The sequence below is a fragment of the Camellia sinensis genome, unplaced genomic scaffold (genome assembly GCF_055761805.1).
Source record: "Camellia sinensis isolate YWXY unplaced genomic scaffold, ASM5576180v1 Unanchor2, whole genome shotgun sequence".
Lineage (NCBI taxonomy): Eukaryota > Viridiplantae > Streptophyta > Magnoliopsida > Ericales > Theaceae > Camellia > Camellia sinensis.
The window spans coordinates 7160413-7185633 of record NW_028129079.1 but is presented as its reverse complement, the minus strand read 5'-3'; positions in this window follow the sequence as shown (position 1 = coordinate 7185633).

Genomic DNA, 25221 nt, shown 5'->3' with positions numbered 1-25221 from the left:
CGGAATGAATTATTGTTGTCCAATGCATTAGGACGTGAGTGTTTAGCTTCAGCACATTTATTAATGTGCTAACGTCTTTGTTTCCTTCATTAGGATGTCAGGACGAGGACGAGGACGCAGTAGGTGTGGTAGGCCGGGTAGGCAGGAGGTGCCTGTGCCAGAGGGGATTCTGGCAGTTCAGGAGGGAATTGGCCAGGCCAATGTGGCCGAGCCAGTAGGCCAGCAGGCTATGGGCGCTCTAGCCCGAGAGATAGCAGGGGCATTCAGGGAGTCAGTAGGCATTCTCAGAGCTGAGAATCAAGCTCAGGTTGTTGTTGCGGATGCAGGACCTTCCTTTCTGAAGAGGGAGTTCTTCCGGTCTAATCCGGAGGAATTTGTGGGTGATCCTAAAGAGCCGCTTAAGGCAGATGAATGGCTCGAACAGACAACGAAGACGTTTGAGATGCTTGGCATCGAAGACGAAGGGTTGAAAGTGACCTTAGCATCTTTCCAGTTGAAGGGGGATGCGGGTCAGTGGTGGAAGTTTACTGAGGGTCGTATAGGAGGTACATGGGAGGCTTTTGTGAATGCTTTCCAGGAGAAGTTCTTATCTCCAGCAGTCAGGGAGAAGCTGAGAGACTAGTTCTGCCAGCTTAAGCAGTCGAGTTCTTCAGTGGCCGAGTTTGAGGCTGCATTTACTAGCTTGTCCAGGTTTGCACCTGAGTTGGTGGCGTCTGAGGAACGCCGTTGTATCGAGTTTGAGAAGAAGTTGAGGCGTGGCCTCAAGCTGAGAGTTGGGGGAACTATGATTCGGGATTATGGACGTATGGTTGATGCTGCAGCCCATATGGAAATCATGATGCAGGAGGAGGAGGAAGGACAGAAGGGCTCCAAGAGGAGTCAGGATGGTCAGAGTGATGGTAGGAGACAGAAGGGTTTTAATCCCCAGCAGTCTCAGGGTAGCTTTTCTAGATCGACTTTTCCTGTACCGAGTGCTAGTTCAGGGAAAGGCAGTCAGGGAGACATTACCTGTTTCAAGTGTGGCCAGCTGGGCCACAAGTCTCCAGTTTGTCCTCAGAGGGGAGGAGTGCAGAGAGCAGCATCATCTTCGGCTCGATCTCAGAGCCAGAGTCAGGGTAGAGGCCAGCCACTCTCGTGTTATCAGTGTGGTCAACCAGGGCATATGAAGAGGTATTGCCCGCAGTTGGGTGGCACACCTGGTGCATCTGGTTTGAGGCAGATTCAGGGTCAGCAGCCAGCTCAGTCGGGTCAGGCCTCGAGGGCCAATCAGGGGGCTTCATCGTCCCAGTCAGTGCAGTAATCTTATGCTCCTAGGGGTGAGCAGGTTGATCAGAGGTCGTCTGGGCGCGTGTATGCTGTTACCGCGCAGGATCTTGTACCGGCTCCATCAATTGTGAGAGGTACTTTCTTGTTTTGCAACTCGATTGCTAATGTTTTGATTGATACGGGTGCATCTCATTCCTTTGTGTCTGCTGCATTTGCATCTGTTTTGGAGTTGGAGTTAGCACAGTTAGCATCTCCTATTTGTGTAGTGTCACCTCTTGGGGGTGAATTGATCTTGAAACAAGGTGTTAGGGGTTGTGATATAGAGGTTTATTATCATAGAATCCCATTTTCCTTTGTAGTTATGCCTATGAGGGGTTTCGATGTTATTTTGGGTATGGACTGGTTATCGTCATACCGGGCAGTTATCGATTGCTACCGCCAGAGGGTCACTTGTTGTACCGTGAGCGGAGAGTATTTTCATTTTCTAGGGGACCGGGTTGGTGATGTGTTGCCACCAGGGTATGTTTCACGAGGACGGAGTGAGCTTAGTGGTCTACTTGCTAACCTTTCGATTAGTGAGGATGAGGAGACACAGATTGTGTTGCCAAGGGTGGTTTGTGAGTACTCGGACGTCTTTCCTGAGGATCTTGTTGGTTTGCCACCGCATCGGGAGATTGAGTTCTCTATTGACCTAGTGCCCGGCACGGCACCGATTTCCATGGCACCTTATCGTTTTGCCCCAGCCGAATTAGTTGAGTTGAAGATTCAGCTTCAGGAGTTACTAGACAAGGGTTTTATACGTCCTAGTGTTTCGCCGTGGGGAGCACCGGCCCTCTTTGTTAAAAAGAAAGGTGGTGCTTTGAGACTTTGTATAGATTACCGGAAGTTGAATCGGGCTACGGTCAAGAATAAGTACCCTATGCCCCGCATAGATGACCTGTTTGACCAGTTGAAGGGTTCCCGTTGTTTCTCTAAGATAGACTTGAGATCGGGTTACCACCAGTTGAGGGTCAGGGAAGAGGATATTCCGAAGACGGCATTCCGTACGCGGTATGGCCATTATGAGTTTCTGGTGATGCCATTCGGGCTCACCAATGCACCGGCAGTCTTTATGGACATGATGAACCGGATCTTCCGGGAATTCTTGGATCGGTTTGTAGTCGTTTTTGTGGACGACATCCTCATCTATTCGCCTTCTGAGGAGGAGCACGAGGCACACTTGAGGGTGGTGCTTGAGTTACTTAGAGCCCATAGGCTGTATGCCAAGTTTGGAAAGTGTGAGTTCTGGCTGAGGGAAGTCAAATTCTTAGGCCACGTGGTATCCGGGGAAGGTGTGTCTGTTGATACATCCAAGGTAGAGGCAGTGCAGGATTGGGCACAGCCTAAGAGCGTATTTGAGATCCGTAGTTTTTTGGGATTAGCTGGGTATTACCGTCGATTTGTGAAAGATTTCTCCAGGTTACCATCACCGTTGACTAGACTGACTCGGAAAGGAGTCAAGTTTGTGTGGAGTGAGACTTGTGAAAAGTCGTTCCAAGAGCTGAAAGTTAGATTAACCACCGCTCCGGTGTTGATTATTCCGGAGAGAGGGTTGGGTTACGCGGTTTATTGTGATGCCTCACGAGAGGGTCTGGGTTGTGTGTTAATGCAAGAAGGGAAAGTAGTTGCCTATGGCTCACGACAGTTGAAAATTCACGAGCAGAATTACCCTACGCATGATCTAGAGTTAGCAGCTGTGATATTTGCCTTGAAGATTTGGAGGCATTATCTTTATGGTGAGAAATTTGAGGTATTCTCGGATCATAAGAGTCTGAAATATTTGTTTACACAGAGAGACTTGAACTTGAGGCAGAGGAGGTGGATGGAATTTATAGAGGATTATGACTTTGACTTGCATTATCATCCGGGAAAGGCCAATGTGGTGGCCGATGCCCTTAGCAGGAATCCTGTTGGTGACATAGCTAGTATAGCCATCCGAGAATGGGAGATGTTGGGTGCACTTGGGGAGTTTGATTTACTTCTGGGCGAATCCATTGAGGCTGCGACCTTGTTTTCTGTTGTTGCACAGCCTACACTTGTGACTCGAGTGTTAGAGGCTCAGAGAGGTGACCTTGAGGTAGAATCTCTCCGTGAGAAGATTTCCGGTGGGAAGGTTGAGAAGGGTTTGACGGTGTATTCCGACCTGAGTGTGAGATACCGAGACCGTCTGTTTGTGCCGAAGTCTTGCCGAGAGGAGGTACTCCGAGAGTTTCATCATTCACGCCTTGCAGTGCATCCGGGAGGCACTAAGATGTATCAGGATTTGGGTCGCCAGTTTTGGTGGCGGGGTATGAAGAGAGATGTGGCAGCTTTCGTATCTAAGTGCCTTACTTGTCAGCAAGTGAAGGCCGAGCATCAGAGGCCAGCGGGTTTGTTGCAACCCTTGCCTATTGCCGAGTGGAAGTGGGAGCATGTCACTATGGACTTCGTTGTAGGTCTTCCGAGGACTCAGCGGGGTAGTGATGCTATTTGGGTGGTTGTAGATCGGTTGACTAAGTCGGCGCACTTTATTCCTATGTGCGTGAGAGATTCGGTAGATCATCTTGCCGACTTGTATATTCAGGACATAGTGAGATTGCACGGGGTCCCAGTGACGATCGTCTCAGATAGAGATCCTCGTTTTACCGCCAGGTTGTGGCAGAGTTTGCAGAGTGCCTTGGGCACTAAGTTGACCTTTAGTACGGCTTATCATCCTCAGACTGACGGGCAGTCCGAGCGTACTATTCAGATCCTTGAGGATATGCTTCGGGGTTGTGTTCTAGACTTTAGTGGGTCATGGGAGAGGCACTTGCCATTAGTAGAGTTTGCCTACAACAACAGTTTCCAGTCTAGTATCGGTATGGCACCATTTGAGGCCTTGTATGGCCGACCGTGTAGATCTCCTGTTTGTTGGGCCGAGGTGGGTGATGCACCTCTGTTGGGTCCGGAATTGGTGAGGGAAACGACGGAGAAAGTTGAGCTTATCCGTAAGAGACTTGTTACAGCACAGAGTCGTCAGAAATCTTATGCCGACCGTAAGAGGAGACCTTTGGTGTTTGAGGTGGGTGATCATATCTTTCTGAAAATATCACCTAGACGGGGTTTGATGAGGTTTGGGAAGAGCGGGAAGTTGTCCCCTCGTTTCATTGGTCCGTTTGAGATCCTTGAGAGGATTGGCGAGGCTGCTTATCGTTTAGCTTTACCGCCGCAGTTGTCCGGGGTACATGATGTGTTTCATGTGAGTATGCTTCGGAAGTATGAGCCGGATCCATCACATGTGTTGGATTGGACTGATTTAATGGTTGATGAGGATGTCTCGTATGAGGAGAGACCGGTTCGGGTCTTGGATAGACGGGATCAAGTTTTGCGAGGCAAGACCATCCCTTTGGTAAAAGTTTTGTGGAAACATCACGGAGTGGAGGAAGCCACTTGGGAACGTGAGTTGGAAGTTCGCGAAAAATACCCGGACATGTTTATCGATTTGTAATCTTGTATTTAGATTTTGTAATATTGTTGAACTTAAGAGCTTTACATATGTCTTAAGTTGTAAAACATTGAGTATGTTTTGGTAAATGGGTGTATCTTGAAACTTGCTTCATTATAGAAGTTTAGTGTAACATTACATATGTTGATTACATTGTTGAACGTGTTGTATATATCATGCAATTGAATATGATATGGAAATTGCTATCATTGGAAGGAATAATGCATAATAGTAATACAGGTTGAAATATATGTTGTTTTATATATATTGTAAGATGCTTCTTGATAAAGAGATGAAATGACCAGTTTTGGGTCAAGTTGTGCACTATTGAATTGTCATTTTGAAATCAAATATTTTTTTTTTCTTGTGCTAATTTCGGGGACGAAATTCTTTAAGGGGGGGAGGTTATAGCGATCCCGGTTTCCCTTTTCTTTACTTGTTATATACAGACTTAGGTTCCGTGGAGCTGGTTGTTGAGAGTATGTTGTTTGCACCCTTTAACCCTTATTTTTGAGTCTTGGGTTGTGTTGGGAAGATTTGGAGCAGGTTGGTTGAGCTTAGGAACCAAATCCAGTTGCCCAGATTTTGGCCTGTCCGCTCGAGCGGGGGTTTGGACGCTCGAGCGGGGAATACACCCATCCAGTATGTCCTGTGTATTATTGGCCGCTCGAGCGGGGGATTGGACGCTCGAGCGGGAAGTCGTGAGTGACGCTCGAGCGGGGACCTGTCTGCAAAAACTTCTGGGAGTGTGCATTCGCCGCTCGAGCGGGAGTTTGGCCGCTCGAGCGGGAGTCTGTGAGTGGCGCTCGAGCGGGGGTTTCCACGCTCGAGCGGGGCGACTGGTATAAAAATCCGAGATCCGACTTTCTGGATCATTTTTCATCTCCTTTTTGATTTTAAAACCCTAGAACCGTCTTCTCCCTCTCCCTACACACCTTCTCTCTTAGGTTTGATCTACTTAGAGTGTATTTCTACCCTAAGTCCTTTGTTAAAAAGATAGAGTGGGTCAAGGGCTTCCGTTTAATCTGAACAATCTTGGGTTTGGAGCACTTTGGTTTTCGTCATCTTCTCCATTCGAGTTCTTTTCTTCAAGGTAGGGATTTCCTTCTCCATTTTATAAGTTTTGTTCTAAGTTTTGGTATATTGATATGTTGGGGTTACTTTGATAATTTTGGGAAAGACCCTAGTTGTATTAATTAATTAATTTGTATGATTAATTTAAGGGAATTGGGGAATTTGGTTAAATTCATGAAATTGGGGATTTTATTGATTAAATGGTGTAGTTGGATAATTTAAATCACTCGCCTATTGAATTGTTGATATATTTATTTCCAAGTCTAGAAATAACTGTTTTGGGCTATCGGTGGAGGATAGTCGTGATTGTTGTAGACAATGCATGTGGATTAGGTATAATTGAAACTAATCACATTGGTTGAGTCATGAATTTTGACTGTTGAATTAATACAGACATTATGTGTATTGATTGTGTGGTGAATATGTTATGTGTTTGCATACTTTGTTTTGTGTGGGAGGAGATAGGGGATGTACTCCACGGTTTAGGGGAAGATAGGGGATGGACCTCTAAACCGGATTTTGTTTGGGAGGAGATAGGGGATGGACTCCATTAGCATCACTTTATGTGTGCTTATTATATTGAAGTGTTTTACATGTTATTGATACAGCACTAAAATGTGTATCAAACGGGAAGTATGAAGTGTTTTGATATGAGCCTGAGTCTCATTTGTTTGTTGATATTGGAAGAATGTGAATTTGATATATATATAGTACTCTGTTGTAAGGTTGGCCAGGTTCTGAGCCATATTGAATTAATGTATTGGAAAGTAAAACGTGTCTTAGACATTGATGTCATGAAACAGTATTAAGATATAATTGATTATCGTGGTTAACCATCTATTGAATGCTATGGCTTTATTCAATGCTTATATTTGGTTTAGTATATTTCTACTGGGCTGTGGCTCACCCTTTATGGGAACATCATTTTCAGGTTCAGGTGATAGGCTACCTCCCAGGACTTAGCTTGGAAGGATTTGGATTTTGAAGACTTGTCTTTAGTTATTTGTTTTTATTTGAGATTACATGTAAACATTCAAGCCAAGGGCTTAACTTGTAAATGGGTTAGTACTCATTCTTTTGTGTCCAAGTGTTAGCTTGGAAAGATGTAAGCCCTTAGGACATTTATTTTGATGTTACATGTGATGTCTTTCAATAACAGTACTCTGATGAATAATTCAAAAGATTCGTTTTCTTTTAATAATGCATGCTAATGTTATGTATATTATGGGTTTAATTTGAGGGTGTTACATTCTTCAAGTTTCTTTTCTACTCAACTTCCTTTTTTATTTAATTTCCAAATAGATCGTTAAGGTATAGTGGTTTCTGGATTGAACTTCCATTTTTAATTTTATGCAACTTTCATTTTTATTTTTATTCAACTTTCATTCTTATTCAATTTTCCTTTCCATTGAACTTCCTTTTTTATTTAATTTCCAAATAGATCGTTAAGGTATAGTGGTTTCTTGAATGAACTTCCAATTTTAATTTTCTGCCACTTCCATTTTTATTTTTATTCAACTTCCATTTTTATTCAAGTTATTTTTCTATTTAACTTCCTTTTTTATTTACTTTCCAAACAGATTGTTAAGGTATAGTGGTTTATGGATTGAGCTTCCATTTTTAATTTTATGCAACTTTCGTTTTTATTTTTATTCAACTTCCATTTTTATTCAATTTAGTTTTCTATTAAACATCCTTTTTTATTTGATTTCCAAATAGATCGTTAAGGTATAGTGGTTTTTTGAATGAACTTCCATTTTTAATTTTCTGCGTCTTCCATTTTTATTTTTATTCAACTTCTATTTTTATTCAAGTTATTTTTCTATTCAACTTCCTTTTTTATTTAATTTCCAAATAGATCGTTAAGGTGTAGTGGTTTTTTGAATGTACTTCCATTTTCAATTTTCTGCAACTTTCATTTTTATTTTTATTTAACTTTATTTTTTCTTCAAGTTTCTTTTCTACTCAACTTTCCTTTTTATTTAATTTCCAAATAGATCGTTAAGGTATAGTGGTTTCTGGATTGAACTTCCATTTTTAATTTTATGCGACTTCCATTTTTATTTTTATACAACTTCCATTTTTATTCAAGTTACATTTCTATTAAACTTCTTTTTTACTTAATTTCCAAATAGATCGTTAAGGTATAGTGGTTTATTGAATGAACTTTCATTTGCAATTTTCTGCAACTTCCATTTTTATTTTTATTCGACTTCCATTTTTATTCAAGTTATTTTTCTATTCAACTTCCTTTTTTATTTAATTTCCAAATAGATCGTTAAGGTATAGTGGTTTCTTGAATGAACTTTCAATTTTAATTTTCTGCAACTTCAATTTTTATTTTTATTCGACTTCCATTTTTATTCAAGTTATTTTTCTATTTAACTTCCTTTTTTATTTAATTTCCAAATAGATCGTTAAGGTATAGTGGTTTTTCTTGAATGAACTTCCAATTTAAATTTTCAGCAACTTCCATTTTTATTGTAATTCAACTTCTTTTTTTATTCAAGTTTCTTTTCTATTCAACTTCCTTTTTTATTTAATTTCTAAATAGATCGTTAAGGTACAGTGGTTTCTGGGTTGAACTTCCACATATAATTTTATGCAACTTTCATTTTTATTTTTATTCAATTGCCATTTTTATCCAATTTACCTTTCTATTAAACTTTCATTTTTATCAACTTTCCAAGTAGATCGTTAAGGTATAGTGGTTTCATGAATGAACTTCCATTTTTAATTTTATGCAACGTCCATTTTTATTTTTATTCGACTTCCATTTTTATGGAAGTTATTTTTCTATTTAACTTCCTTTTTTATTTAATTTCCAAATATATCGTTCAGGTATAGTGGTTTCTTGAATGAACTTCCAATTTTAATTTTCTGCAACTTCGATTTTTATTTTTATTCAACTTCTTTTTTTATTCAATTTTGTTTTCTATTCAACTTTATTTTTTATTTAATTTCCAAATAGATTGTTAAGGTATAGTGGTTTCTGGATTGAACTTTCATTTTTAATTTTATGCAACTTTCATTTGTATTTTTATTCAACTTTCATTTTTATTCAATTTAGTTTTCTATTAAACTTCCTTTTTTATTTAATTTCCCAATAGATCGTTAAAGTATAGTGGTTTCTTGAATGAACATCCATTTTAAATTTTAAGCAACTTCCAATTTTTTTTTTGTTCAACTTCTTTTTTTATTCAAGTTTCTTTTCTATTCACATTCAACTTCCTTTTTTATTTAATTTCCAAATAGATCGTTAAGGTATAGGGGTTTCTGGATTGAACTTCCATTTTTATTTTTATTCAATTTACTTTTCTATTAAACTTCCTTTTTTATTTAATTTCCAAATAGATTGTTAAGGTATAGTGGTTTCTTGAATGAACTTCCATTTTTAATTTTCTGCCACTTCCATTTTTATTTTTATTCAACTTCCATTTTTATTCAAGTTATTTTTCTATTGAACTTCCTTTTTTATTTAATTTCCAAATAGATCGTTAAGGTATAGTGGTTTTTTGAATGAACTTCCATTTTAAATTTTATGCAACTTCCATTTTTATTTTTATTCAACTTCTTTTTTTATTCAAGTTTCTTTTCTATTCACATTCAACTTCGTTTTTTATTTAATTTCCAAATTGATCGTTAAGGTATAGTGGTTTCTGGATTGAACTTCCACTTTTAATTTTATGCAACTTTCATTTTTATTTTTATTCAACTTCCATTTTTATTCAATTTACTTTTCTATTCAACTTCCTTTTTTATTTAATTTCCCAATAGATCATTAAGGTATAGTGGTTTCTTGAATGAACTTCCATTTTTAATTTTCTGCCACTTCCATTTTTATTTTTATTCAACTTCCATTTTTATTCAAGTTATTTTTCTATTTAACTTCCTTTTTTATTTAATTTCCAAATAAATCGTTAAGGTATAGTGGTTTCTGGATTGAGCTTCCATTTTTAATTTTATGCAACTTTCATTTTTATTTTTATTCAACTTCCATTTTTATTCAATTTAGTTTTCTATTAAACATTCTTTTTTATTTAATTTCCAAATAGATCGTTAAGGTATAGTGGTTTTTTGAATTAACTTCCATTTTTAATTTTCTGCAACTTCCATTTTTATTTTTATTCGACTTCCATTTTTATTCAAGTTATTTTTTTATTCAACTTCCTTTTTTATTTAATTTCCAAATAGATTGTTAATATAGCGACCCCGGTTGTCCCTTTACTGTTCTGTTGTATTCCGGACTCGGTTCCGTGACGTTGGTGGTGGTATCCTTCTTGTTGCCGTCCTTTAATTCCACTTGATTGAGTTTTAGGATGTTTTGAGCAGGGTTGTTACAGGTTGGTTAGGCCTTGGTTTCAATTCCTTGTTTTCCAGTTTTTAGGCAATCCGCTCGAGCGGGTCTTCTTGCGCTCGAGCGGGGATTGCACACCTCCAGTATTTCGTGTTCCTGCAAAACTTCTGCAGATGTGATTTTTACGCTCGAGCAGGTTTGTTTACGCTCGAGCGGTAGCGCTCGAGCGGGTTTGGTGGCGCTTGAGCGGGTAGTACTTTCTGGGTATAAGTTTTGGGAGGGGGAAATCTACGCTCGAGCGGACTGGTTTTCGCGCTTGAGCGGAAGTGCTTTATTCTTGTGTCTTGGCGCTCGAGCTGGCCTTATTGCGCTCGACCGTGTCCAGATTCTTGTTCTTGGCGCTCGAGCGTTGTGTTCTCTGCTCGAGCGGGTCATGCGTATATGAGTTATCCGCTGGGTGATTTTAAATCACTTTTTACTTTCCTTTCTCTCTCCTACTTTTTCTAAAACCCATTTTGAGAGCTCCTCTCTCTAAAACCTTGACTTCTCTCTAGGTATTGATCTAGTAGGAGTGATTTCCTCGCCTTTGGCCTTTACAAAAAAATTATTGATCGTCGAGGGCTATCTTTTGAGCTGAGAAGTTCGTGGTTTAGAGCATTTTCGTTTCCATCATCTTCTTGGTTGGGTGTCATTCTTTGAGGTAAGGATAACCTACTCCTCACTATGGGCTTTGTCTTAAAATTTTAGTACTTTGAGATGTTGGGGTTGGTTTGGTAATTAGTGAAAGTTTGGGGCTTTAGTGTAAATTTACAAAAAGTTGGGGTTTTAGCTATATAAAACTTAGATGTATGTTTGGCTTGGAAAGGTGAAATTAACGTTAAAACATTAATGAAAATGGAACCTGAGGGTTGTAATGTTAATTATGGAAAATGCCCTAATTACATTGGTTAATTAATTTGCATAATTAATTATGAGAAATGAGGAATTGATTTGGGAAGGTATGGGATTAAAGGGTGTAGTTAGATTATTTATCGCTCACCTAGTTGAAATGTTGATTATATATCCATTGTTGCATTTATTTTCTGTATAGAAATAACTGCTTTGGGCTATCGGTGGAGGATAGTCTTGATTGTTGTAGACAATGCATGATGATTAGGAAAACTAAAACTAATCAGTGGAATGGGTCATTGAGTATGACAGTTGAAAGAATACATTAAATTTATGTATTGTGTGATGATGTGTATAATTATTGTTTATATGCATTGTGTTGTGTTGGAGGAAATAGGGGATGTACTCCACGGTTTAGGGGAAGATAGGGGATGGACCTCTAAACCGGATGTTGTTGGGAGGAGATAGGGGATGGACTCCATAGATAGAGCTCATATGCTTATCTAGTAATGTTGACAGAGCTCATATGCTTGTCTTTGGAAGTGTGATAGTGCTTTTATGCATATCTATGGAAGTGATGATATAACTTGTATGCTTATCTGTTGGTGTGTCATATAGCTAGTATGCTTATCTATTATGAAATGAGAAAGGGCTTAATATGGGTTATTGTCTCATATAAGTTGTTTGGCCAGGTTCTGAGCCATGGTTATAAATTGAGAATTGAAAAGAATCGGAAAATGGATTGTAACATGGACTTGTATGTCATGAAACTGTAAGTGTGATAAAGGAAAGTATCAGTGTTGGCCATCTATCAATTGCTAATCTTTTAGTCATTGTTCATATTTGGTTTAGTGTATTTCTACTGGGCTGTGGCTCACCCTATATGGGAATATCATTTTCAGGTACAGGTAGCATGCCACCTCCAAGGACGTAGCTTGGGAGGCTAGAGGCGGGCAGACTTTTTGTTGTTTAGTTTCTTTGATGTATTACATGTATATTCAAGCCAAGGGCTTAATGTGTAAATGAGTTAGCACTTTTTTGTTGTAACCAAGTGTTAACTTGGAAAGCTGTAAGCCTTTAGGGCATTTGTTTTTGTCGTTAATATGTAATACTTTTTAGTAATGGAACTCTGATGAATAGAAGAATGTGGAGCTTTTATATATCAATGCAAGTCCATATTTGATGGGTTTAATGTTATTATTTTGAGGGCGTTACAACTTGGTATCAGAGCGTACCGGGTTCGAATACTTTGGGTACGTGGGAAGTGATTAGGATCACAATGGGTTTGTCTCGCTTGATAGAGACTTTGATGTAGTGTCATATGCTATGTGCTTAATTGATAAGATGCTTATGTGACTATGTGGGTATGGGATTTAGTTTCTAGGATGTTGATTGGATCCTTGGGTTTCTGTGAGTCTTGTTGGAAAGGCACTTGATCAATGCTGTTTCTAACCGGAACTCTAGTAACGCCTCGGGACTATCATTATCCGGAAATGAAATTCGTAAGTGCTTATGTTTTTATGTGCTTACGTGGAATGAATTACGGTTGTCCATGCATTAGGACGTGAGTGTTTAGTTTTTGCACATTTGTGAATGTGCTAACGTTCTGTATTACCTTTATTAGGATGTCAGGACGAGGAAGAGGCGCTAGGCGTGGTAGGCCTGCGAGGCAGGAAGCACCTTTACCGGATAATATTCTGGCAGTGCAAGAGGGAGTTAGTCAGGCCAATGTGGCCGAGCCAGCGGGTCAGCAGGCTATGAGTGCCTTGGCCCGAGAGATAGCAGGAGCTTTGGGTATTCTCAGAGCAGGGAATCAGGCAGCTGAGGCAGGGCCTTCTCTCTTGAAGAGGGAGTTCTTCCGGTCTAATCCGGACGAGTTTGTTGGAGATCCGAAGGAACTACTGAAGGCTGACGAGTGGTTAGAACAAATGAGTAAGACGTTCGAGATGCTTGGCATCGAGGACGGAGCATTGAAAGTGACCTTGGCATCCTTCCAGCTAAAGGGAGATGCGGGTCAATAGTGGAAGTACGAGAAGGCTCGTATTGGTGGTACATGGGAGGCGTTTGTAAATGCTTTCCAGGAGAGGTTCTTATCTGCAGTGGCTAGGGAGAAGCTGAGGGATCAGTTTAGCAGGCTTAATCAGCAGGGTATGTCTGTGGCAGAGTTTGAGGCCACTTTTACTAGTTTGTCCAGGTTTGCACCTGAGTTGGTGGCGTCCGAAGAACGCCGTTGCTATGAGTTTGAACGGAAGTTGAGGCGGGGCCTCAAGTTGAGGGTTGATGGGTCTTACATCCAAGAGTATAGACATTTAGTGGATGTTGCAGCTCATATGGAGCTTATGATGCAGGAGGAGGACGAGGAGAAACATAGAGGCTCCAAGAGGGGCTAGGAGGGTCAGGGTGATGGCAGGAGATAGAGGGGTTATAACCCTCAGTAGTCTCAGGGTGGAGTTACTAGATCGACCTTTCCGGTGCCGAGTACAGGCTCTGGGAGAGGTAGTCAGGGAGGCTTGACTTGTTTTACGTGTGGCCAACTGGGTCACAAGTCTTCGGTTTGCCCGCAGAAGGGAGGGGGTCAGCGAGCTGCTTCCTCTTCAGCTAGACCACAGGGCCAGAGTCAGGACAGGGGCCAACCCTTGTCTTGCTATCAGTGTGGTCAGCCTGGGCACCTGAAGAGGTATTGCCCGCAGTTGAGTGCTACTTCTGGAGTGTCTGGTTCTAGGCAGACGCAGTGTTATCAGCCAGCTCAGTCTGTACAGGCCTCGAGGGCTAATGCGGGAGCTTCGTCATCCCAGTCAGTGCAGCAGTCGTATGCTCCGAGGGGTGAGCAGGTGGATCAGGGGCCTACGGGGCGCGTGTATGCTGTTACCGCGCAGGATCTAGTACCGGCTCCATCAGTAGTGAGAGGTACTTTTCTGTTTTGCAACTCGGTTGCTAATGTGTTGATTGACACGAGTGCATCTCATTCTTTTGTATCTGCCGCATTTGCATCTGTTTTGGAATTGGAGTTGGCACAGTTAGCATCTCCAATTTGTGTGGTATCGCCTATTGGTGGTGAGTTGATCTTGAAACAAGCTGTTAGAGGTTGTGATATAGAGGTCGCCGACCATAGGCTTCCTTTTCCTTTTGTTGTCATGCCCATGAAGGGTTTTGATGTTATTTTGGCTATGGACTGGCTATCGTCATACCGGGCTGTTATCGATTGCTACGGCCAGAGGGTCACGTTATATACCTTGAGCGGGGAGTGGTTCCATTTCTTGGGAGACCGGGTTGGTAGTGTTTTGCCACCGGGGTATGATTCGCGAGGGTGGAGTGAGCTTAGTGGTCTACTTGCTGGCTTTGAGAGTGGTGAGTGTGGTGAGACCCAGCTTGTGTTGCCGAGGGTGGTCTGTGAGTATTCGAATGTCTTTCCCGAGGACCTTGTTAGTTTGCCACCTCACCGAGAGATAGAGTTCTCTATTGATCTAGTGCCCGGCACGGCGCCGATTTCTATGGCACCTTACCGTTTTGCTCCAGCAGAGTTGGTTGAGTTGAAAGTTCAGCTCCAGAAATTGCTAGATAAGGGCTTTGTTCGCCCTATTGTTTCACCGTGGGGAGCACCGGCCCTCTTTGCTAAAAAGAAAGATGGTGCCTTGAGATTGTGTATTGACTACCAAAAGTTGAATCGGGCTACGGTCAAGAATAAATACCCTATGCCCCGTATAGATGATCTGTTCGACCAGTTGAAGGGTTCCCGTTGTTTCTCTAAGATAGACTTGAGATCGGGTTACCACCAGTTGAGGGTCAGGGAGGAGGATATTCCTAAGACGGCATTCCGTACGCGGTATGGCCATTATGAGTTCCTGGTGATGCCATTCGGGCTTACCAATGCACCGGCAGTCTTTATGGACTTGATGAACCGGATCTTCCGAGAATTCTTAGACCAATTTGTAGTCGTTTTTGTGGACGACATTCTTATCTACTCACCTTCGGAGGAGGAGCACGAGAAACACTTGAGAGTGGTGCTTGGGTTGCTTAGAGCCCATAGGCTGTATGCCAAGTTTGGGAAGTGTGAGTTCTGGCTAGGAGAGGTGAAATTCTTAGGCCATGTGGAATCCGAGGAACGGGTGTCCGTTGATGCATCCAAGGTTGAGGCAGTGCAAGATTGGGCACAGCCTAAGAGTGTGTTTGAGATCCACAGTTTTCTGGGATTAGCTGGGTATTACCGTCGGTTTGTGAAGGATTTCTCCAGGCTAGCTTTGCCGTTGACTAGACTGACTCGGAAGGGAGTCAAATTTGTGTGGAGTGAGACTTGTGAAAAGTCGTTCGAAGAGCTGAAGGTTAGATTGACCACCGCTCCGGTTTTGATTATTCCGGAGAGATGGTTGGGTTATGCGGTTTATTGTGATGCCTCACGAGAGGGTTTGGGTTGTGTGTTGATGCAAGAGGGGAAAGTGGTAGCTTATGGCTCACGTCAGTTGAAAATACACCAGAAGAACTACCCTACACATGACCTAGAGTTAGCAGCAGTGATCTTTGCCTTGAAGATTTGGAGACACTACCTTTATGGTGAGAGGTTCGAGGTGTTCTCGGACCATAAGAGTTTGAAGTATCTGTTTACATAGAGAGACTTGAATTTGAGGCAGAGGAGATGGATAGAGTTCATTGAGGATTATGATTTTGAGTTGCACTATCACCCGGGAAAGGCCAATGTTGTGGCCAATGCCCTCAGTAGGAAATCTGTTAGTGAGGTAGCTTGTGTAGCCATCCTAGAATGGGAGATGTTGGGTGCACTTGGCGAATTTGATTTGCAATTGGGCGAATCTGTTGAGGCTGCGGCCTTATTTTCTGTTGTTACGCAGCCTACCCTTGTGACTCGAGTGTTAGAGACACAGAGAGGTGACCTTGAGGTAGAGTCCTTCCGAGAGAAGATCTCAAATGGAAAAGCTGAGAAGGGTTTGACGGTATATCCCGACCTGAGTGTGAGATACCGAGACCGTTTGTGTGTGCCGGAGTCTTGCCGAGAGGAAGTACTCAGAGAGTTTCATCATTCACGTCTTGCGGTGCATCCCGGAGGTACTAAGATGTATCGGGATTTGGGTTGTCAGTTTTGGTGGGGGGGTATGAAGAGAGATGTGGCTGTTTCGTATCGAAGTGCCTTACTTGCCAGCAAGTGAAGGCCGAGCATCAGAGGCCAGCGGGTTTGTTGCAACCCTTGCCTATTGCCGAATGGAAGTGGGAGCATGTCACTATGGACTTCGTTGTAGGTCTTCCGAGGACTCAACGGGGTAGTGATGCTATTTGGGTGGTTGTAGACCGGCTGACTAAGTCGGCGCACTTCATTCCCATGCGCGTGAGAGATTCGGTAGGTCATCTCGCCGACTTGTATATTCGGGACATAGTGAGATTGCACGGGGTCCCAGTGACGATCGTCTCAGATAGAGATCCTCGTTTTACTGCTAGGTTGTGGCAGAGTTTGCAGAGTGCCTTGGGTACTAAGTTGACCTTTAGTACGGCTTATCATCCTTAGACTGATGGGCAGTCCGAGCGTACTATTCAGATCCTTGAGGATATGCTTCGGGGTTGTGTCCTTGACTTTAGTGGGACGTGGGAGAGGCACTTACCATTGGTGGAGTTTGCCTACAACAACAGCTCTCAGTCTAGTATCGGTATGGCACCATTTGAGGCCTTGTATGGCCGACCGTGTAGGTCTCCAGTGTGTTGGGCCGAGGTGGGTGACGCACCTTTGTTGGGTCCGGAGTTGGTTAGGGAGACAACGGAGAAAGTTGAACTTATCCATAGGAGGCTTGTTACAGCCCAGAGTCGTCAGAAATCCTACGCTGACTGTAGGAGGAGACCTTTGACATTTGAGATAGGTGACCACGTCTTTCTGAAGATATCACCTAGGCGGGGTTTGATGAGGTTTGGGAAGAGTGGGAAGTTATCCCCTCGATTTATTGGTCCCTTTGAGATCCTTGAGAGGATTGGCGAGGTTGCTTATCGTTTAGCCTTACCGCCGCAATTGTCCGAAGTCCATGACGTGTTTCATGTGAGTATGCTTCGGAAGTATGAGCCGGATCCATCGCATGTATTAGATTGGACTGACTTAGAGGTAGATAAGGATGCTTCATATGAGGAGAGACCGGTTCGGGTCTTGGATTGGCGGGATCAAGTCCTGCGTGGCAAGACCATCCCTTTGGTAAAGTTTTTGTGGAAACATCACGGAGTGGAGGAAGCCACTTGGGAACATGAGTTGGAGGTCCGCGAGAAATATCCGGACTTGTTTATTGATGAGTAATCTTGTATTTAAATTTTGTAATGTTGTTGGACTTAAGAGCTTTATATATGTCTTAAGTTGTAAAACATTGGTAATGTTTTGGTTTAATGGAAGTATGTTGTACAGCTTACCTTGATATGGGAGTTGATTATGATATTGCATATGTTGGCTATATTGTAGAATTGGAGTTGTATCATGTACATTGATTATGATATGAACTGTGAACTATGTATGTTGGAAATGGATAGAAATGGAAGAAAATTGCATGTTGATAATGCACTTGTAATATATGTTGTGATATGCCTCTTGAAAAGAGATGGAATTGACCGGTAATGGGTCGAAGTGTTTAATATTATGTCGTAGTATTGTTGAGAATAGAGAAAACCTGTTTTTGAAAAAAAAAAAACTGTGTTTAATTTCGGGGACGAAATTCTTTAAGGGGGGAGGTTATAGCGACCCCGGTTGTCCCTTTACTGTTCTGTTGTATTCTGTACTCGGTTCCGTGAAGTTGGTGGTGGTATCCATCTTGTTGTCGTCCTTTAATTCCACTTGATTGAGTTTTAGGATGTTTTGAGCAGGGTTGTTACAGGTTGGTTAGGCCTTGGTTTCAATTCCTTGTTGTCCAGTTTTTAGGCGATCCGCTCGAGCGGGTCTTCTTGCGCTCGAGCGGGGATTGCACACCTCCAGTATTTCGTGTTCCTGCAAAACTTCTGCAGATGTGATTTTTACGCTCGAGTAGGTTTGTTTACGCTCGAGCGGTAGCGCTCGAGCGGGTAGTACTTTCTGGGTATAAGTTCTGGGAGGAGGAAATCTACGCTCGAGCGGACTGGTTTCGCGCTCGAGCGGAAGTGCTTTATTCTTGTGTCTTGGCGCTCGAGCAGGCCTTATTGCGCTCGAGCGTGTCCAGATTCTTGTTCTTGGCGCTCAAGCGTTGTGTTCTCCGCTCGAGTGGGTCATGCGTATATGAGTTATCCGCTGGGTGATTTTAAATCACTTTTTACTTTCCTTTCTCTCTCCTACTTTTTTCTAAAACCCATTTTGAGAGCTCCTCTCTCTAAAACCTTGACTTCTCTCTAGGTATTGATCTAGTAGGAGTGATTTCCTCACCTTTGGCCTTTACAAAAAAATTGTTGATCGTCGAGGGCTATCTTTTGAGCCGAGAAGTTCGTGGTTTGGAGCATTTTCGTTTCCATCATCTTCTTGGTTGGGTGTCATTCTTTGAGGTAGGGATAACCTACTCCTCACTATGGGCTTTGTCTTTAAATTTTAGTACTTTGCGATGTTGGGGTTGGTTTGGTAATTTTTGAAAGTTTGGGGCTTTAGTGTAAATTTACAAAAAGTTGGGGTTTTAGCTATATAAAACTTAGATGCATGTTTGGCTTGGACATGTGAAATTAATGTTAAAACATTAATGAAAATGGAACCTGAGGGTTGTAATGTTAATTATGAAAAATGCCCTAATTACATTGGTTAATTAATTTGCATAATTAATTATGAGAAATGAGGAATTGATTTGGGAAGGTATGGGATTAAAGGGTGTAGTTGGATTATTTATCGCTCACCTAGTTGAAATGTTGATTATATATCCATTGTTGCATTTATTTTCTGTATAGAAATAACTGCTTTGGGCTATCGGTGGAGGATAGTCTTGATTGTTGTAGACAATGCATGATGATTAGGCAAACTAAAACTAATCACTGGAATGGGTCATTGAGTATGACGGTTGAAAGAATACATTAAATTTATGTATTGTGTGATGATGTGTATAATTATTATTTATATGCATTGTGTTGTGTTGGAGGAGATAGGGGATGTACTCCACGGTTTAGGGGAAGATAGGGGATGGACCTCTAAACCGAATGTTGTTGGGAGGAGATAGGGGATGGACTCCATAGATAGAGCTCATATGCTTATCTAGTAATGTTGACAGAGCTCATATGCTTGTTTTTGGAAGTGTGATAGTGCTTTTATGCATATCTATGGAAGTGATGATATAGCTTGTATGCCTATCTATTGGTGTGTGATATAGCTAGCATGCTTATCTATTATGAAATGAGAAAGGGCTTAATATAGGTTATTGTCTCATACAAGTTGTTTGGCCAGGTTCTGAGCCATGGTTATAAATTGAGAATTGAAAAGAATCGGAAAATGGATTGTAACATGGACTTGTATGTCATGAAACCGTAAAGTGTGATAAAGGAAAGTATCAGTGTTGGCCATCTATCAATTGCTAATCTTTTAGTCATTGTTCATATTTGGTTTAGTGTATTTCTACTGGGCTGTGCCTCACCCTATATGGAAATATCATTTTCAGGTACAGGTAGCATGCCACCTCCAAGGACGTAGCTTGGGAGGCTAGAGGCGGGCAGACTTTTTGTTGTTTAGTTTCTTTGATGTATTACATGTATATTCAAGCCAAGGGCTTAATGTGTAAATGAGTTAGCACTCTTTTGTTGTAACCAAGTGTTAACTTGGAAAGCTGTAAACCTTTAGGGCATTTGCTTTTGTCGTTAACATATAATACTTTTTAGTAATGGAACTCTGATGAATAGAAGAATGTGGAGCTTTTATATATCAATCCAAAGCTATATTTGATGGGTTTAATGTTATTATTTTGAGGGCATTACAGTTAAGGTTTAGTGCTTTCTTGAATGAACTTCCATTTTTAATTTTCTGCAACTTCCATTTTTATTTTTATTCAACTTCTTTTTTTATTCAAGTTTCTTTTCTATTCAACTTCCTTTTTTATTTAATTTCCAAATAGATCGTTAAGGTATAGTTGTTTCTGGATTGAGCTTCCATTTTTAATTTTATGCAACTTTCATTTTTATTTTTATTCAACTTCCAATTTTATTCAATTTAGTTTTCTATTAAACATCTTTTTTTATTTAATTTCCAAATAGATCGTTAAGGTATAGTGGTTTTTTAAATTAACTTCCATTTTTAATTTTCTGCAACTTCCATTTTTATTTTTATTCAACTTCCATTTTTATTCAAGTTATTATTCTAGTCAACTTCCTTTTTTATTTAATTTCCAAATAGATCGTTAAGGTGTAGTGGTTTCTTGAATGAACTTCCATTTCTAATTTTCTGCAACTTCCACTTTTATTTTTATTTAACTTCATTTTTTCTTCAAGTTTCTTTTCTACTCAACTTCGTTTTTTATTCAATTTCCAAATAGATCGTTAAGGTATAGTGGTTTCTTGACTGAACTTCAATTTTCAATTTTCTGCAACTTCCATTTTTATTTTTGTTCGACTTCCATTTTTATTCAACTTATTTTTCTATTCAACTTCTTTTTTATTTAATTTCCAAATAGATCGTTAAGGTTTAGTGGTTTCTTGAATGAACTTCCATTTTTAATTTTCTGCAACTTCCATTTTTATTTTTATTCAACTTCTTTTTTTATTCAAGGTTCTTTTCTATTCAACTTCCTTTTTTATTTAATTTCCAAATAGATCATTAAGGTATAGTGGTTTCTGGATTGAACTTCCATTTTTAATTTTATGCAACTTTCATTTGTATTTTTATTCAACTTTCATTTTTATTCAATTTAGTTTTCTATTAAACTTCATTTTTTATTTAATTTCAAATAGATCGTTAAGGTATAGTGGTTTCTTGAATGAACTTCCATTTTAAATTTTATGCAACGTCCGTTTTTATTTTTATTCAACTTCCATTTTTATGGAAGTTATTTTTCTATTCAACTTCATTTTTTATTTAATTTCCAAATATATCGTTAAGGTATAGTGGTTTCTTGAATGAACTTCCAATTTTTATTTTCTGCAACTTTGATTTTTCTTTTTATTTAACTTCTTTTTTTATTCAATTTTCTTTTTTAATCAACTTCCTTTTTTATTTAATTTCCAAATAGATCGTTAAGGTATAGTTGTTTCTGGATTGAACCTCCATTTTTAATTGTATGCAACTTTCATTTGTATTTTTATTCAATTTTCATTTTTATTCAATTTAGTTCTCTATTAAACTTCCTTTTTTATTTAATTTCCAAATAGATCGTTAAGGTATAGTGGTTTCTTGAATTAACTTTCAATTTAAATTTTATGCAACTTCCATTTTTATTTTTATTCAACTTCTTTTTTTCTTCAAGTTTCTTTTCTATTCACAATCAATTTCGTTTTTTATTTAATTTCCAAATAGATCGTTAAGGTATAGTGGTTTCTGGATTGAACTTCCATTTTTAATTTTATGCAACTTTCATTTTTATTTTTATTCAACTTCCATTTTTATTCAATTTACTTTTCTATTAAACTTCCTTTTTTATTTAATTTCCAAATAGATCGTTAAGGTATACTGGTTTCTTGAATGAACTTCCATTTTTAATTTTCAGCCACTTCCATTTTTATTTTTATTCAACTTCCATTTTTATTCAAGTTATTTTTCTATTTAACTTCCTTTTTTATTCAATTTCCAAATAGATCGTTAAGATATAGTGGTTTCTGGATTGAGCTTCCATTTTTAATTTTATGCAACTTTCATTTTTATTTTTATTCAACTTCCATTTTTATTCAATTTAGTTTCTATTAAACATTCTTTTTTATTTAATTTCCAAATAGATCGTTAAGGTATAGTGGTTTCTTGAATGGACTTCCATTTTTAATTTTCTGTAACTTTCATTTTTATTTTTATTCAACTTCCCTTCTTAATCAAGTTATTTTTCTATTCAACTTCATTTTCTATTTAATTTCCAAATAGATCGTTAAGGTGTAGTGGTTTCTTGAATGAACTTCCATTTTTAATTTTCTGCAACTTCCATTTTTATTTTTATTTAACTTCATTTTTTCTTCAAGTTTCTTTTCTACTCAACTTCCTTTTTTATTTAATTTCCAAATAGATTGTGAAGGTATAGTAGTTTCTGGATTGAACTTCCATTTTGAATTTTATGCAACTTCCGTTTTTAATTTAATTCAAGTTACTTTTTTATTAAACTTCTTTTTTATTTAATTTGCAAATAGATCGTTAAGGTATACTGGTTTCTTGAATGAACTTCCATTTTCAATTTTCTGCAACTTCCATTTTTATTTTTATTCGACTTCCATTTTTATTCAAGTTATTTTTCTATTGAACTTCTTTTTTTATTTAATTTCCAAATAGATCGTTAAGATATAGTGGTTTCTCGAATGAACTTCCAATTTAAATTTTCTGCAACTTCCATTTTTATTTTAATTCAACTACTTTTTTTATTCAAGTTTCTTTTCTATTCAACTTCCATTTTTATTTAATTTCCAAATAGATCGTTAAGGTACAGGTGTTTCTGGATTGAACTTCCATTTATAATTTTATGCAACTTTAATTTTTATTTTTATTCAACTTCCACTTTTATCAAATTTACTTTTCTATTAAACTTTTTTTTTATCTAATTTTCAAATAGATCGTTAAGGTATAGTGGTTTCATGAATGAACTTCCATTTTTAATTTTATGCAACGTCCATTTTTATTTTTATTCAACTTCCATTTTTATGGAAGTTATTTTTCTATTCAACCTCCTTTTTTTATTTAATTTCCAAATAGATCGTTAAGGTATAGTGGTTTCTGGATTGAATTTTCATTTTTAATTTTATGCAACTTTCATTTTTATTTTTATTCAACTTCCATTTTTATTCAATTTAGTTTTCTATTAAACATCCTTTTTTATTTAATTTCGAAATAGATCGTTAAGGTATAGTGGTTTCTTGAATGAACTTCCATTTTTAATTTTCTGTAACTTCCATTTTTATTTTTATTCAACTTCCATTTTTATTGAAGTTATTTTTCTATTCAACTTCCTTTTTTATTTAATTTCCAAATAGATCGTTAAGGTGTAGTGTTTTCTTGAATGAACTTCCATTTTTAATTTTTTGCAACTTCTATTATTATTTTTGTTCAACTTCTTTTTTTATTCAAGTTTCTTTTCTACTCGACTTCCTTTTTTATTTAATTTCTAAATGGATCGTTAAGGTATAGTGGTTTCTGGATTGAACTTCTATTTTTAATTTTATGTCACGTCCATTTTTATTTTTATTCAACTTCCATTTTTATGGAAGTTTTTTTTTTGTTCAACTTCCTTTTTTATTTAATTTCCAAATACATCGTTAAGGTATAGTGGTTTCTTGAATGAACTTCCAATTTTAATTTTCTGCAACTTCGATTTTTATTTTTATTCAATTTCTTTTTTTATTCAAGTTTCTTTTCTATTCAACTTCCTTTTTTATTTAATTTCCAAATAGATCGTTAAGGTATAATGGTTTCTTGAATGCACTTTCCTTTTTAATTTTCTGCAACTTCCATTTTTATTTTTATTCGACTTCCATTTTTATTCAAGTTATTTTTCTATTCAACTTCCTTTTTTATTTAATTTCCAAATAGATCGTTAAGGTTTAGTGGTTTCTTGAATGAACTTCCAATTTAAATTTTCTGCAACTTTCATTTTTATTTTAATTCAACTTCTTTTTTTATTCAAGTTTCTTTTCTATTCAACTTCCTTTTTTATTTAATTTCCAGATAGATCTTTAAGGTACAGTGGTTTCTGGATTGAACTTCCATTTATAATTTTATGCAACTTTCTTTTTTATTTTTATTCAATTTCCATTCTTATTCAATTTACTTTTCTATTAAACTTCCTTTTTTGTTTAATTTCCAAATAGATCGTTAAGGTGTAGTGTTTTCTTGAATGAACTTCCATTTTTAATTTTCTGCCACTTCCATTTTTATTTTTATTCAACTTCCATTTTTATTCAATTTAGATTTCTGTTAAACATTCTTTTTTATTTAATTTCCAAATAGATCGTTAAGGTATAGTGGTTTTTTGAATGAACTTCCATTTTTAATTTTCTGCAACTTTCATTTTTATTTTTATTGAACTTCTGCAATGCCCTCAAAATAATAACATTAAACCCATCAACAAAGACATGCATTGATATATAAGAGTTCCACATTCTTCTATTCATCAGAGTTCCATTACCAAAAAGTATTACATGTTAACGACAAAAGCAAATGCCCTAAGGGCTTACAGCTTTCCAAGTTAACACTTGGTTACAACAAAAGGGTACTAACTCATTTACACAATAAGCCCTTGGCTTGAATATACATGTAATACATCAAGGAAACTAAACAACAAAAGGTCTGTCCGCCCCTAGCCTCCCAAGCTATGTCCTTGGAGGTGGCATGTTACCTGCACCTGAAAATGATATTCCCATATAGGGTGAGCCACAGCCCAGTAGAGATATGCTAAACACAGTATGAGCAATGACTAAGACATTAGCAATTGATAAATGTTCAGCTTTCATAAACCAATTCATAATCCATTTCCATTTCTTATCAGTTTCACAATTTACATCAATGGCTCAGAACCTGGCCAACCACTTATATGAGACAAAGGCTCACATTAAACATTTTCCATTTTTCAATAGATAAACACAATGGTTATATCACTATCTCAACAGATAAGCATACGAGCTATATCCACATTTCAACAGATATGCATATGAGCTGTATCAACACTTTCAAAGATAAGCATATGAGCTGTATCAACACATTATCTAACAAGCATATGAGCTGTATCAGTGGAGTCCATCCCCTATCTCCTCCCACACAACATCCGGTTTAGAGGTCCATCCCCTATCTTTCCCTAAACCGTGGAGTACATCCCCTATCTCCTCCCACACAAACAATGCATATATACACAAAGGTCATATACACAATCAATCAATACATAACGTTAATGTATTCTATCAACCGTCATACTCAATGACATATCCAACTGATTAGTTTTGGTTTTCCTAATCATCATGCATTGTCTACAGCAATCAGAACTACCCCCCACCGGTAGCCCAAGCAATTATTTCTAAACATATAATAAAAACTCCAACATATAAAATATCGATGTTTTCAAAGGTGAGCGATTTATGAATCTAACACCACTATTCAACCTTCCATTTTTAT